Source organism: Leopardus geoffroyi, chromosome D1 (assembly GCF_018350155.1).
Source record: "Leopardus geoffroyi isolate Oge1 chromosome D1, O.geoffroyi_Oge1_pat1.0, whole genome shotgun sequence".
NCBI lineage: Eukaryota > Metazoa > Chordata > Mammalia > Carnivora > Felidae > Leopardus > Leopardus geoffroyi.
In genome coordinates, this window is record NC_059329.1 from 38469360 (window position 1) to 38484371 (window position 15012).

Below are 15012 nucleotides of genomic sequence, written 5' to 3' on the forward strand. Positions count from 1 at the left end.
AGCGAGCAGAATGCTCTCAGGAAGCCATTAAGAGAAATTTATTTGACTACAAAATGGGCATTCAGGGTACATAATATTTACTGAGAAGCAAATTATAAATACAGTTGACCCTTCAGAACCATGGGTTTGAACTGCATGGGTCCACTTTTACATGGATTTTTCAGTCTAGTACTGTGAATGTGTTTTCTTTTTCTTATAATTTTTTTTAATGTTTATTTATTTTTGAGACACAGAGAGACAGAGCATGAATGGGGGAGGGTCAGATAGAGAGGGAGACACAGAATCTGAAGCAAGCTCCAGGCTCTGAGCTGTCAGCACAGAGCCCGACGTGGGGCTCGAACTCACGGACCGTGAGATCATGACCCGAGCCGAAGTCAGACGCTTAACTGACTGAGCCACCCAGGCGCCCCCTTATAATTTTCTTAATAACATTTTCTTTAGCTTAGTTGATTCTAAGAATATAGTATATAATACACATAACGTACAAAATATGTGCTGATCAACTGTTTATGTTATCGGTAAGGTTTCTGGTCAACAGTAAGCTGTTAGTAGTTAAGTTCTGGGGGGAGTCATGAGGTGTGCGTAGATTATTTTATTTATTTTTTAAAGATTTTTTAAAGTTTATTCATTTATTTTGAGAGCGGGGGAGAGAGAGAGAGGGAGACAGAATCCCAAGCAGTCTCAGTGCCGTCAGCCCAGAGCCCCATGTGGGGCTCGAACTCACAAACCTTGAAATCATGACCCGAGCTGAAGTCAGACTCTTAACCGACTGAGCCACCTAGGCGCCCCTGTATGCAGACTTTTTTAGAGGTGCATGCAGAATTTGACTGTGTGGGGGTTGCGTCCCCGAACACTCACCTTGTTCAAGGGTCAACTGTAGTGTCCTCAAGTTAATCACCAATTCCCGTACAACACGAATCCATCCAACGGGCTAGATCCTGGCCCAGACTGCTTGCCCCTGGGTTGGCTGGCTCTCTCAGCTTTGGCTTTTTGGTCTTCACGTTCTTTCTGCCTTGGTTCCAAACAAAATCCCCTTTCTCCCCCCCTTCCAGACCCAAACCATAGACTCCAAAACACAATTCCTTGCTCGGCTGGATTCCAACCTATCTTCCCCCAGATAAGCCCCAATTTTGGATGCCTCCTCGCTGACAGGCTGAGCTTAATGAATGATTCTTTTCAGTCTTCATCTGCCTTCCCTCTAGGCCCAGCGTGCTTAAGCCAGGTTTCAGATTAAGAGAATGATGGCTGTGTGCATGTGAAGTTAGAGTGAGAGTCTCTTGCTTTCATTAGAGTCTCAACACCACTCTCTGCCCTGGGCTCACCCTCTCCTAAAGTCTACCAATTGCTATGCTTTTTATCATTCATTGCATCTCCAATCCTTGCTTTTAATCAGTCCGTCTTCTCCTAAACCTTTTTTTTTTTTTTCTATATCGACTTTTGAACCCACTGAACTCCTCCCCACCTAGCCCTGCTCTCTCCTGGTCCATTTATTGTCCGACCTTGGCCACCCATTCCACTTCATTACAAAATCATCTCCCAAACCACATTTCCATATTGCATCTATAAAGTAACCTTTGTCTTCAATAGGAAGGGAAACAACTGCACTGCACATAATTAGAGCAAGAGTCTATTCATTATAATCTGACATCTCTCCAGAAAAGTAAACTCTTAACTTTGCATCATCAGTTTCCTATTGCAGACAATCAACCCTCATAACTCAGGAGTGTCTTCTTTATTTCCAGATGGACTTTCCAATACCCAAAAAGGTGGCATGGGAAAAACACTGCACTTAGATCCAGACTTGCGTTTGGAAGCCAGCTCTGCCACTTACCAGCTGTGTGACACTGGGAAACTGCGTGGCTCAGTTTACCCATATGCAGAAGGGGAAGATAACACCTGCCTCGTTCAGTTACAGGGATTCGGGGGTGCCTGCATTACTTGTGAGTAACGAGCCCTGTGTTTTAGCAGTGATTAGCCTCATGGGTCTCCATGGGCAAACTCAAATGAGCAACCCTGGATTTGGAGATTTCCCTCTGCCACAGAGTAGCTGACTAATCATGGGCCAGTAACTACTTTACTCTCTCAGCAATTTGATTTCTTCATCTCTAAAATATAGATAACATTTTTTAAAAAATTAAAAATGGGGTACCTATGTGGCTCAGTCAATTGAGTGTTCAACTTCTTTTTTTTTTTTTTTTTCCAACGTTTATTTCTTTTTGGGACAGAGAAAGACAGAGCATGAACGGGGGAGGGGCAGAGAGAGAGGGAGACACAGAATCGGAAACAGGCTCCAGGCTCCAGGCTCTGAGCCATCAGCCCAGAGCCTGACGCAGGGCTCGAACTCACGGACCGCGAGATCGTGACCTGGCCGAAGTCGGACGCTTAACCGACTGCGCCACCCAGGCGCCCCGAGTGTTCAACTTCTTCTGAAGTCACGATCTCACGGTTCGCGGGTTCCAGCCCCACGCCAGGCTTTGCACTGACAAAGCCTGCTTTGAATTCTGTCTCTCTCTCTGCCCCTCCCCAACTCCAGTACACATGTGCTTTCTCTCTCTCTCTCTCTTTCTCAAAAATAAACATTAAAAATAAAATTAAATAGGGGCACCTGAATGGCTCAGTCGGTTAAGCTTCCAACTTCAGCTCAGGTCATTGATCTCAAGGTTCCCGAGTTCAAGCCCTGCATCAGGCTCTCTGCTGTCAACATAAAGCCTGCTTTGTATCCTCTGTCTCCCTCTCCTCTGCCTCTCCCCAACTCACGCATGTGCTCTCGCTCTCTCTCTCTCTCTCTCTCTCAAAAATAAATATTTTAAAAAGTTAAATTAAATTAAATTTAAATTTAAAGTGAAGATAATGTCCCCTACCTTGCTTACCTTATATAGGACATTTTGATCTGAGCTCAGCTTTGTAAACTGAGGCACGTTATAACATGTTAAGGTAGTGCATCTCCTTCTCAGGGAAGACTGAACCAGGGAATTTTATCCAGACTCTCCCATCTGCCCCCATCCCCCAGCTTTCTGTGGTTACTCTATCCACCCCCCCACCCCCCAACTCCAACCTCTGGAGAAGATCAAACAAGGAGATCTGTACTGGCTCTTGTCGCTGGGAAAGTAGGGCAGATTCTAGCAGCCTGGAGGGAGTTGGGCCTGAAATTAAACCCGGAGGCACTCCCAGGACTTGGAGATGCCAGATCATCAGACTTCCACTGCTGGGTCTGAGTGACAACTGATCTCCTTAAAGTCTCCCAGAGAAATTTAGCAAGAGTAAGGATTATTCGTACTATGGTTTTTATCCAGCATTTGTAGAAAATTGTTGTAAAAAAAAAAAATAATGCAATGTAATGCAGTATAAATGTTAGGTAAGGTAAAATAATGCAAATATAAAAATTAAAAGTAATCATTGAGTAAAATTTAAAGTTTTTTATTCAATGATGTGTTTAACCTTTGACCGCCCATGCAAGAGATGTGCTTTAATGCAGGTGTGTTGGTCTGTCAAACGCCCATTGGACCCTGGAGCTGCTAAAATACAGTGTTTCACCCAAAAAGCTGAGGGCGAGTACAGTTAGAGTCAGACTGGACGCCAGGAGACAAGCAACCAGGTTCAGGAATAAGGCTTAACAATTGCCCTCAGGAATGTTTTCTTCTGAGGAGGAAAACAAACAAAACCTGTAACTCTCCAGGACTCTTCCCAGGCCCCAGACCATGACAGAGCTCTGCAAATGTCTAAGTCCCAGAAAGTCTCTGAACTGTCTCTGGGCATGTTCCCTGAGGAAAACAGCCCAACTTCCGCCCGCCCTTTATTTGGTCCAAATAGACAAAGCCGTAGATGTCACTGGAAAGTGCAGGAAGGAGTGGGAGGGGGAAGAGATCACGTTTTGTTTTCTGATAACCGTGAATTTTCCTTGTTTCTCTGGCTTTCGACTTTCACCCAAACAAGTTGTTTACCAAGATTAATGTCGGATATAATGAAGACCCCAGATAGTTCTACCTGTGGGTACTGAGACTCAATAATGCTGCGCTCAGATTATGCTCTTTGCTTCCGTGTGGCAGCTTCAATGTGTTATTGTGTGCTGCTTTCTGTTGATTTAAAGTGAGGCGACACAGAGACAGATTAGTGAAAACCACAGACTTTAGAAATTGCAATTTGGCCTCAAAAGATGAATGAAGAAGAAATGCTTTGATCTGTGATTCAGAGCCGAGCTGCAGTATTTACAGAAAAACATGTCTTCAGGGAAAGAGAGAGAGAGAGAGAGAAGCAGGAAAGATAGACAAACAAGAGACCCGAGAGAACAGGAAATACAAACAAACAGACAGAGCGGGAAGGACAGAGACAGAGGGACAGAGAAAGACAAAGATTGAAGCATAGAAAAGAGCTTTCGGATGTTGAAAAAATATTTTCTCAAATTACAGTTGACCTAAATGAGTATGAGGGCTCAGGCAGAGTGCAGGGGTTTTCTTGCAGTTTCGTCAAGGCTCAAGGGTTGAATTGAGGAGATTTACACGTAGGATATCTGCTCTGATAAAACATTACAGCCCCTAATGCAATTCATGTGTGCGATGCAGGGCTACAGAGAGATAAATGGCTCCATGATGCATGGAGGTTCTCCTGCAGTTTTCTTGTCTTGCCCTGAGCCCTGGTAGATGCTTTGTGGATGCTGCATGGCCAGAGCAGTTCATCTTTGGGCCAACCATCGCCCTGCCCTTCTCCCAGTGCAGGGCACAAAGCCATCCTGGGGACCCTTGGGGACTCTGAGGACCATGACCCCAGCCACTCCTCGACCTCACACAGATCTAGGATGTTCTCTGTCCACTATGTTGGTCTACACTTCACCCACTTCTTCTCCCCCTCCCATCTAAGCCCTGGGCTGATTTAGAATTCGTGGCACCATGGAATGTTAAAGTGGGAAGGGCTACTAGAGATCAGAGAGAGACTCAATCCTTCCAAAGGTACAGATGGGCAAACAGACCTAGAGAGGGAACGTCATCTCCCCAAGTTTACACATCTGGCTATTGTGCTATCACCTTGGGGACCAACAAAAATTTGTAACAGGTTGGACATAGGACCTAATAGGGGTCCTGTGGGACCCCATAGAATATCCTAATGGGGAAAAATACTTAAGAAATGTCTAGTTCCCAGGGTGCCTGGGTGGCTCAACCATTTAAGCATCTGACTCTTGATTTTGGCCCAGGCCATGATCTCTGTGAGATTGAGCCCCACGCCTGGCTCTGTGCTGGTCATGGAGCCTGCTTAAGAGTCTCTCTTTCTCTCCTTCTCCTTCTGCTCTCCACCCATGTATGTGTATGAGCAAACACTCCCTGTCTCAAAAAAAAAATTAAATTAAAAAATACATTTTTTTTTTTTAACTTTTTTTTTTTTTTCAACGTTTATTCATTTACTTTTGGGACAGAGAGAGACAGAGCATGAACGGGGGAGGGGCAGAGAGAGAGGGAAACACAGAATCGGAAACAGGCTCCAGGCTCTGAGCTGTCAGCACAGAGCCCGACGCGGGGCTCGAACTCACGGACCGCGAGATCGTGACCTGGCTGAAGTCGGACGCTTAACCGACTGCGCCACCCAGGCGCCCCAAAAAATACATTTTTAAAGAAATGTCTAGTTCTCTCCCATCCAGCTTCCTGCTACTGCTACTGATGAAGTAAGGAATGTCGAGGCCCTTTTAGCATTTCTCTCCCTGGGGTGGAAAGATGCAGAGAAGCAAGGAATCAATAGTAAAATGTCAAATTGTCTATGGTTCACAATTATTACTGCTGAGATTCACTGAGTATTTACTGTATGCCGGGCACTACTTATGTATATGAACTCATTGAATGCTCACAGTCCCCCAAGAGGTAGGTCCATGCATCATCCCCATTTCACGTAGGAGGAAACAGATTTAGAGCTGTGTTAAGGCCACACACCTATGCAGCCCTCCGTGAGTGCAGACTCCCACTTCTTGAACTGTTACCAACTGTGCCTCCACAATCTGCAGAGTAGTGCAAACAGCTGGGCCTCATCCCTGGATTCCTTTCGGCACCTCTTGGTCCGGTCCCTCAACCCCCCCAGTTTTCTCCCCATCTCTCACCCTGAACACATTCCCTTGCCCTACACGCAGCTTATCTAGCGGGGTGATCGCGTTCCTCCCAAGACACGCCCTCTTGACTCTTCATTTCTTTTGTGACCTCCCTTTAAAAGCTGCTCTGGAGAGCTTTCCATCACAGTCTCCTCCTCTTTCCCCTGAATTCCCACACCTGGGCCTCCCAGACTCCCACATCCCTCTCTCCCATCTCCTCCCATCTCTTCCCTCAGCCGTGCCCCCTCCAACAAACCTCCCTTTGATCTTGGGTCTCCTGTGCACTGCCTGCCCTCCCTGTACTTTTACTAAGATAGACAATGTTGTTTTGTAAACACCAGTGTAGACCGACACTACTCTCATTTTGCTTATTTATGTGGAGGTGGGGAGCTCAGAGGAGAGGAATTTGTACCGAAGTATATCTCCTTTTGATTGTCTCCTATCCACCCAGCAAAGACTCCTGAAGCAATTTGTGTCTGCTGAGAGCCATGCCGGGTGCTGCCGACATGAAATGAACAAGACATAGCACCTGACTTCCAGAGCTTATAGCCTAGATCTTCCATCTAGAGGAGGAGGGGAATACCACCTCCCCCCTTCTTTGCAAGGCTGTCCTTCATCCATTCACTCACTCAGCAGATATCTATTAAGTACCTTCCATTCTGCCAGGTAACTCTTAGGAGCTAAGAATAAAGCCTCTGCTATCCGGGATGTTACAGAAAGAGAGAGAGAGAGATTCAACAGAGGATTATCCTACAATGTGCCTGTGGGAGCCAGAGTTAAAACTTGCCTACGCGAGTCGGGAAAAGGCTCCAGGAGGCACCTTGGAGCTGGATCCTGAAGGACCAGGCTAGGTGAGGAATGGAGAAGGGAAGGGCATGCAGGGAAAGACGAGGGCAAAGGTAGAGAGGCATAAAAAGTACACTGTGTTTGAAGAATATATATTGACTTCTGTGACTCTGTGCGGCCTGCGAAGGAGAGGATGGAAAATAAAGGTGGAAGTTTGGCTGAGGCCCTCCCTTCCTGCTGGGCCTGATAGCACTGCCTCTTGGCTTTCCTTTGCTCACAGAGGCTGCTGTTCCTGCCTCCCATATTCCCTGGGGGGCTCTGGGGCTCTCTCCCCCTCATCTCTTACCCTGCATTTCGCTTGCCCATCCTATTGACCACATCCACTGCTATCCCTCAAGGATTCTTCTGTTTATACAATGACCTTGGCCCCTCCCCCATGCCCCAGGACCTCTGTATGAGTCGTCAGCCTACCACAAAGCCCGCCAATCATTACAGCAGAAAGAACTCCCAAGGCCCAGATGCCATACAAGTATTTAATTATGGGCACACACTTTAATCACTTAGTCCAGCTCTATATGACTTAATTTATAAATATAATTTACAGTTCCCTTGTTTCTTTCTCAAGCCATTTAGCTCATTAGTAGTGCTGACGATAAGACCTCTTCAGTCCTGTCTTGCTGGGCTCCAGGCCAGGGGTGTTCCAAGCTGAGGGGGAGAGGGCAGAGGGGTGAGAGAAGTCTGGCCCTACAAGAAGCATTTTCCCACCAATGTGGTTGAGAATTTCCAGTGGCAATAAGAAAAGAAGACGGGCTTGTCGTTGGTTTTATTATTGTTTTCTAAAACCTGTAAAGCTAACACCAGCCTCCCCGTTGCCTGCACCCAGGACAGACAATGTCCCCATGCCTCTGCTCCGGGCACAACCTTCAGTTCCACACTGAGACCAGCAGCTCTCGGCAACAACCTGCCGGAGGGTTCCCTTAGGCCTCCCCGAGGAGCATTTGTTCATTCAACCATCATTTTATTTAGTACCTATTACTGTGGAAGACATTGTTGGCAATGAAGTGAAAAGCTGGGGTAAAATATAATACAATAATTAACAGTTAGTGCACACTCACTATGCAGCAGGCTCTGTGCCAAGCTTTTGCAAACATTGCATTGAATTTTCAGAACGACCCCAGAAACAACACTCAGGTTGTTGGAAACAGTGGCTCTAGACCCCAGGCTGCCTATTGGAGTCACCGGGGGAGCTCTGATGCTGGATCCCACCCTCTCCAGTTTTAGGTTTCACTGACTTGGGATATGGCCTGAGCATCGGGATAGTAAATAAAACGAACACCACTTCAGGCAATTACAATGTGCAGCTATGTTTAAGAACCACTGATTTAAGTGACGTACCTGAGATTCCGCAGATAGAGCAGGGAAAGCAGGCAGGCTGGCCAGCTGGCCACCTGATCCCTACTATGTGCCAGAATAAGCACTAACTCCTTTCACTACCAAGGATGCAGCAGAAGCCATATGCCATCAAAAAGATAAAACACTATTACAGTTCAAAGAACAATGAATGCAGGGAATTCTTCATGAAAGAGGTAACTTATGGGCTATTCTTTTAAAGAATTTGCAGACTATGCAGAAGTGGTCAAAAGGGTAGGGCAAGACTTCCAGGCAGAAAGAACCATGTGAACACAAGTGCGTAGGTTGGAAAATAGGACAAATGTCCAAGGAACAGGGAGCAGACCCTGGGCATAGGCACAGTTGAGGGAAATGAGGCAGAAAAGGGGAGTCAGAGACAGGTTGTGAAGGACAATGCTTCCCAAACCAGTTTTGGGTTGAGGCACATGTGGAACAATGATCATATTTGTAGCAGACAAAGGGACGTCCGTGTAGTGTCTATGAACGAGGCTGTCACGATCTGCTTAGTATGTTTAAGCTGCTATAACAAAATGCCATAGACTGGTGGCTTATGAACAACAGAAATTGACTTCTCACAGTTCTGAAGGCTGGGAAGTCCAAGATCATGGCTCCAGTGAGATCCCACCTCCTCATAAATGGCCATCTTCTCTATGTAACTTCACATGACTAAAGGAGCCAGGAATCTCTTTAGAGCCTCCTTTCTAAGGGCACTAATCCCATTCATCAGGGCTCCACCCTCATGATCCAATCCCTTCTTAAAGGCCCCACCCCTAAATACCATCACATTGAGAAATAGGTTTCAACACATGAATGTTGAGGGGGTCACAATCATCATCCCATAGCACCATCTCAACATATCTGGCACAACCACTGGGAAGCCTTGGCATAAGGCCTTGAATATGATCCAAGAAGTTTACACTTTATTCTCCGAAAGACAATGAAGATTTTTATACTATAGTGGGGAGACTGCGATAGGGAGCCGTGTTTTAATTTTTTTTTTATGTTTTATTTTATTTTTGAGAGAGAAAGAAAGACAAAGTGCAAGCTGGGGAGGGGCAGAGAGAGAGGGAGACACAGAGTCTGAAGCAGGCTCCAGGCTCTGAGCTGTCAGCACAGAGCCTGATGTGGGACTGGAATTCACGGAACCATGAGATCGTGACCTGAGCCAAAGTCTGATGCTTAACCAACTGAGCCACCCAGGTGCCCTGGAACTGTGTTTTAAATACAAATCTAGGCATTATTAACAATGATTTCCTAAAGATAAAGGCTTGACTTAAGGAATTTTCTATTGAGCACTACTAAGAGAATACTTTTGTAAATACATTATGATTATCTATATAGGTAGTTTCTTTTCTGCTATTGAAGACTGTTTAGCTTTTGGCTCTTTAATAAGAGGGATTGTGCCATACTCTTTTTTTTCTTCCCTTCCCTTCCTTCCTTCCTTCCTTTCCTTTCCTTTCTTTCTCTCTTTCTTTCTTTCTCTCTTTCTTTCTTTCTTTCTTCTTTCTTTCTTTCTTCCTCCTTCTTTCTTTTTTAATTCCAGTGCCTAGCACAGAGCTTGGCACACAGGAGGTGAACAATTAGAAACAGCCTTTGAATCATTCATTAAATTCCATTCAGCAGGCAGCCATCTATTCCAGGGTGGAGAGGCAAAATCTGGTGTGAATGCATATGCATTAGAGAGAGAAAGAGAATGGATGTCAGAGCCTGAAGGCCGTGAGGCTGGCCCAGGGGCTGGGGCAGACAGACCTGCTTCCCAGGGATCAATTTCCCTCCCCTAGGCTCCACTTCTCTTCCACAATAGGAACAATCAAAGCCACCTAGCAGGAGTGTTGTGAAATAATACATGAGAAGTGCGTGCAAAGACGTGGCATGCAGCTGGCACTCAGAAATGTCCACTGGCCCCAGTTCCCTCGACCACATTTAATTTTCAAATGATTCAAATCAAATAATGAGGATCGCATTAATAGCTCTAATCTATATGAGTTATATTGCCCTTCCAAATATCCATTCTATTGGATATGTGGGGGGCAGGGGAGCTGGTGTACATAAGCCTGCAGCTTCTGCTATATATTGTCTTTAGTTAGCCTTCTACACAGTCACCAGGTGGGAATCATCATACTTACTATTTACTGAGATTTGAGCTTCAATGCAAAGCATTTTATATATGTTATCTCTTCATTTAATTTAATTTAATTTAATTTAATTTAATTTAATGTAATTTAATCTTTACAGTAAGGCTGAGCAGAGGTTGCCAAATCTGGCCCTGGGTCCCGTTGGGTATAGTCCTCAAGCTGAGAAGTTTGTACATTTTTAAAAGTTTGTAAAAAAACAAATAGGGGCACCTGGGTGGCTCAGTCAGTTAAGCGTCTGACCTTGGCTCAGGTCATGATGTTGGGGTTCGTGAGCTCGAGCCCCGCATCGGACTCTGTGCTGACAGCTCAGAGCCTGGAGCCTGCTTTGGATTCTGCATCTCTTTCTCTCTCTGCCCCTCCCCCACTCATGCTCTGTCTCTCAAAAATGAAAAAAACGTTAACAAGATTAAAACAAACAAACAGACAAACAAGAATAAGCAACAAAAACTGTATGTGCTGAAAAGCCTAAAATATTTACTATCTGGTCCTTGACAGAAAAAGTTTGCCCATTCTTGGCCTATAAGATAGGTACTAACACTATGCCCACTTTATAGATGAGAAAACTGGGTTTTAGACAGAAGTAATTACCCAAGTTCATACACATAGTAGTAAGTGGCGAGTATTGGCCCAGGTCTAATTCCATAGTAAGTCTTAAAACCAGCTTTATTGATTTCAATGATATTAAAGATTGCCAGGAGGTGGGGAGAAGGGCTCTTGATTTCAGCTCAGGTCATGGGCTCACGATTTCTCACATCGGGATCTGTGCTCACAGTGCAGAGCCTGCTTGGGATTCTCTATCCCTCTCTCTCTGCCCCTCCCCTGCTTATGCTCTCTCTCTGTCTGTCTCTCTCAAAATAAATAAATAAACATTAAGAAGAAAAAGCGTTTCCCTTTAACTTAAACATGAACTTGACCCATCCATGGCTTTTTCTTAGAGGATCTGTGGCACGCTTTCTCGGTTGCCTACATCCCTGAACGTGCTCCATCTTGCCTCTTCTTGTGTGTTTTTATTTTGTTTTATTTTTTTTTAAGGGCACAAACTCTGTATCGGTTTCCTCTCTCACACTCCCCACAGAGTGTCCAAAGGGTCAAGGGCCCGTGAGCAGAATTACAATCCACAGGAGGGCCTGCTGCGAAGGAAACACAATTTCACTGGGTCTGGATTCCGGCTGCGGGGGAAGGGAGAGAACCAGGGTTTCCTTCCAAAGGAAAACCAGAGGTCTCCGCATCAGCACAAATCTGAGCAGCCTCTTGGTGGCTCTGTCTGGGTTTGGCGGGTGAAGACACCTGAAAGCCACACTGCTTCCAGCTCTGGCCGCTCACCAGCCGAGAAGAGTAGCTGCTCCTGTTTTCATCTCTTCCATATGCAGCAGGGGGATGCGCTGAAGGCTCTGACCCTGAGAGAATCAAGCCTACAGTAAGCGCTCTGTTACCCCGTCCAGCTGGGGAGTGAGGTGCCCTTCTTTGTCAAATGTGCTGGTTCGTGGAGAGTTCGCTGCTGCATATGCCATCAGCAGGCGACCGGTGTTCAAAGACTCAGAATGCATAAAATACACTCTGTACTAAAACCATCCAGAACGTGGTTCCTTCTTTCTTAGCTGTTTCAGCAGGCACGGTGCCTCAGGGACATTGTCAGAGAAGGAAGGCTGTACAGGCCATGAAATCCACACTTGTTGAGTTCCATGCTTCTAACGGTGAGCTGAACGTCTTAAATAAATATGCCGTTTCATGCTGATGGTTGTCCAATGTTTATCTCCACTTTACAGAAGAAAAAAACTGAGGCTCCAGGTGAGTTCACTCATTTATACAACATTTACTGAGTGCCTTCTGTTGGCGTCAGCACTGGGACCATCCCGAACCTGCCCTCACAAAGCTTCGATTCTCCGAAGGGAGCTTCAACTAAACAACTGCAAGAAACTAACCAATGATGGCAGGGATAAGAGCCCCACAGGGCAGGTGAGGATGCTAGGAGAAGATATCACAGAGGGAGCCGACATAGTCTAAGGACCCAAGACTTCCCTAAGGAAGTAGAATTGAAGCTGAGGCCCAAGGTGTTGATTAGGAGAGGGGCAAGTGAGCATTCCAAGCACCATGGAGCCCCATGGCCATTCGAAGAACTGAAAACACACTTGGGGGTGGGGGGGCAGCTAGGGCAGAGAGGAAGGAATGGAGACTACTACAAGGTGAAACTGGCCAGATTAGTACGGTCTAGGGCCACCAGGGCCAGCCTCACAGACCAAGCAAGGATGTTGGACTTCATTCCAGGAAGTCACAGAGGATGAAATCCAAGGAGAGACATGGCATTCATGTAGAAGGTCAAACTTTTAGAGGTGAGTAGCAAGCAAGAGTTTAAATCCAGGTTCAGCTCTAAAGTCCACATTTTTTCCAGTGTCCCCAGCACATTGTTTTTATTAAAAAAACAAACAGGTAAACAACAAACCCTGCAGGTATGACCAAGTGATAGGACCTTTCAGCTGATAGAAAGGAAGTCTGATACAGAAGGAAAGCCCTGAATTGGGAGTCAGAAGTCTTGGATTTAGTTTTGTCCAGCCCATTCCTAGTCATGTGGTGTGGCTGTCTTTTAACCCACAGACCTCACCTCTAAAGGGAGGGTTAGACTAGGTGCTTCATGAGTTATCACATGTAAAACACTTAGAGCCACACAGAACCCACAGTAAATGCTCAGCAAGTCTTAGCTGTTGCCTCTTGGCCTCTTTGAGCTTTAATAGTCTATGATTCAGCATAAATTCTGTGACTGTGAGTACACTTTCTCAGAACCCTCCCTGCCCGGGCACAATAATAAATCTTGGTCATTTCTAGGGTGAGGTGGTAAAATTATTCTTTTGACATAATCTTAGAATTCTCCAATAACAGTTAGGAACTCTTGTCTTCCTGTGTTTTATAGCTCACTTAAATGTTTGCATAATTGATTCCTCCCTCTTACAGGATTTACCCACATAACCCACAGGCAGAAATTTAATTACGATTCTGACTTGCTGTTATAATACTGGCAGAGCTTTCATGGGTTAAGTGATAATTAAAATTTAAATTCCACTGAGGTCAAGCAACTTTTAAATGGATCTTCTCTCTCTCCCATCCCATATTGTAACAAAGGTAATTTGTCTTTTGAAATACAGGATGATATTAGGGGCTCCTGGTTGGCTCCGTCAGTTGAGCGTCCGACTCTTGATTTCAGCTCAGGTCATGATCTCACGGGCTCATGAGTTGGAGCCCATGCGTTGTGCTCTGTGTGGACAGCACCAAGCCTGCTTGGGATTTTCTATCTCCCCCTCACTACCCCTCCCCGCTCTCAAAAGTAAATAAATATTAAAAAAAAAAAAAAAAAAAAAGAGGGGCGCCTGGGTGGCTCAGTCGGTTGAGCGGCCGACTTCAGCTCAGGTCACGATCTCACGGTCCCTGAGTTTGAGCCCCACGTCGGGCTCTGGGCTGATGGCTCAGAGCCTGGAGCCTGCTTCCGATTCTGTGTCTCCCTCTCTCTCTGCCCCTCCCCCGTTCATGCTCTGTCTCTCTCTGTCTCAAAAATAAATAAAACGTTAAAAAAAAAATTAAAAAAAAAAAAAGAAATACATGATGATACTAAACAAGAAATTATTTGGGGCACCCTGTGTAAAGTTGTACCTGCTTTTTTTTGGTTCCTTGATTTAGTGACAATAAATTTTCATATGTGTGTCGTGTCCCTACAGCTGACTTATGAAAGTTGGGAGGAGCCCAGAGAGCTATAATTCTTGGTTATTATAGCAAATATTTGGTCCTAGGCCACTTCCTTTACGACCACCCCTACCCCATCCCACTTAGCAAGTTTTTGGGTCCTCTCTGTTCTTGGCCCAGCTGGTGTGTGCTTTCTTTGGGAATGCAAACTCATTTTAATATTAGCCTAAGCAAGGTATAACTAGGAACGCAAATCTGCTGCAAGGAAACAACACAATTTGTTCAAAAGCCAAGATTCGATGACTTTTGGATTATCTGTTGTTGGATTTCTTTTGATATCCTCATTGCTCCCGAATCCAGTAATTGAATGCTATCTGTATATTTAAGTAGGCAGCTGAAATTGGCCTGCTAATATATCTCCCAGGCAGAGTTGGTGTTTTGCAAGAACAGAAATAGGATCATTCGTCTCTCTTTTGCAAACTTAATAGAGGAGGAGGATGAAGTTCTTTCTAGATTCTTCCCGTGACAGATGCAAGAATAGAACTCACCGTACCCTGGAGCTGAGTCACACACCAAGGGTCAGGGTATTTTTCATACCAGGTGCTGTTTCCTATTTTCCATAATAATTTTTTCTTGAGCTTTGCCTTCATGCTTAACCATCTGCCCTCTCCTTTAACAGATTCACTTTGTCTTGAGACCAGTTTGCCTTGCCCTTTTGTCAACATTGCAAAGCTGAAACGAAAAATAACCACCCACTCTTGAATTGTCAAACTTTTGCCTTTAGAAGCCTTCGTAATCTACACAAAAGTAATCACGTCAAGTGCTCTTTTATATAACCATGTGTGTATTTCTGTGAGTGTGTGTAAATGTGTATGTTAGCAACACCTAAAATCAAAAATGATTTTATAACACATCACAGATAGTCCTACCATGACTGCGCATTATTTC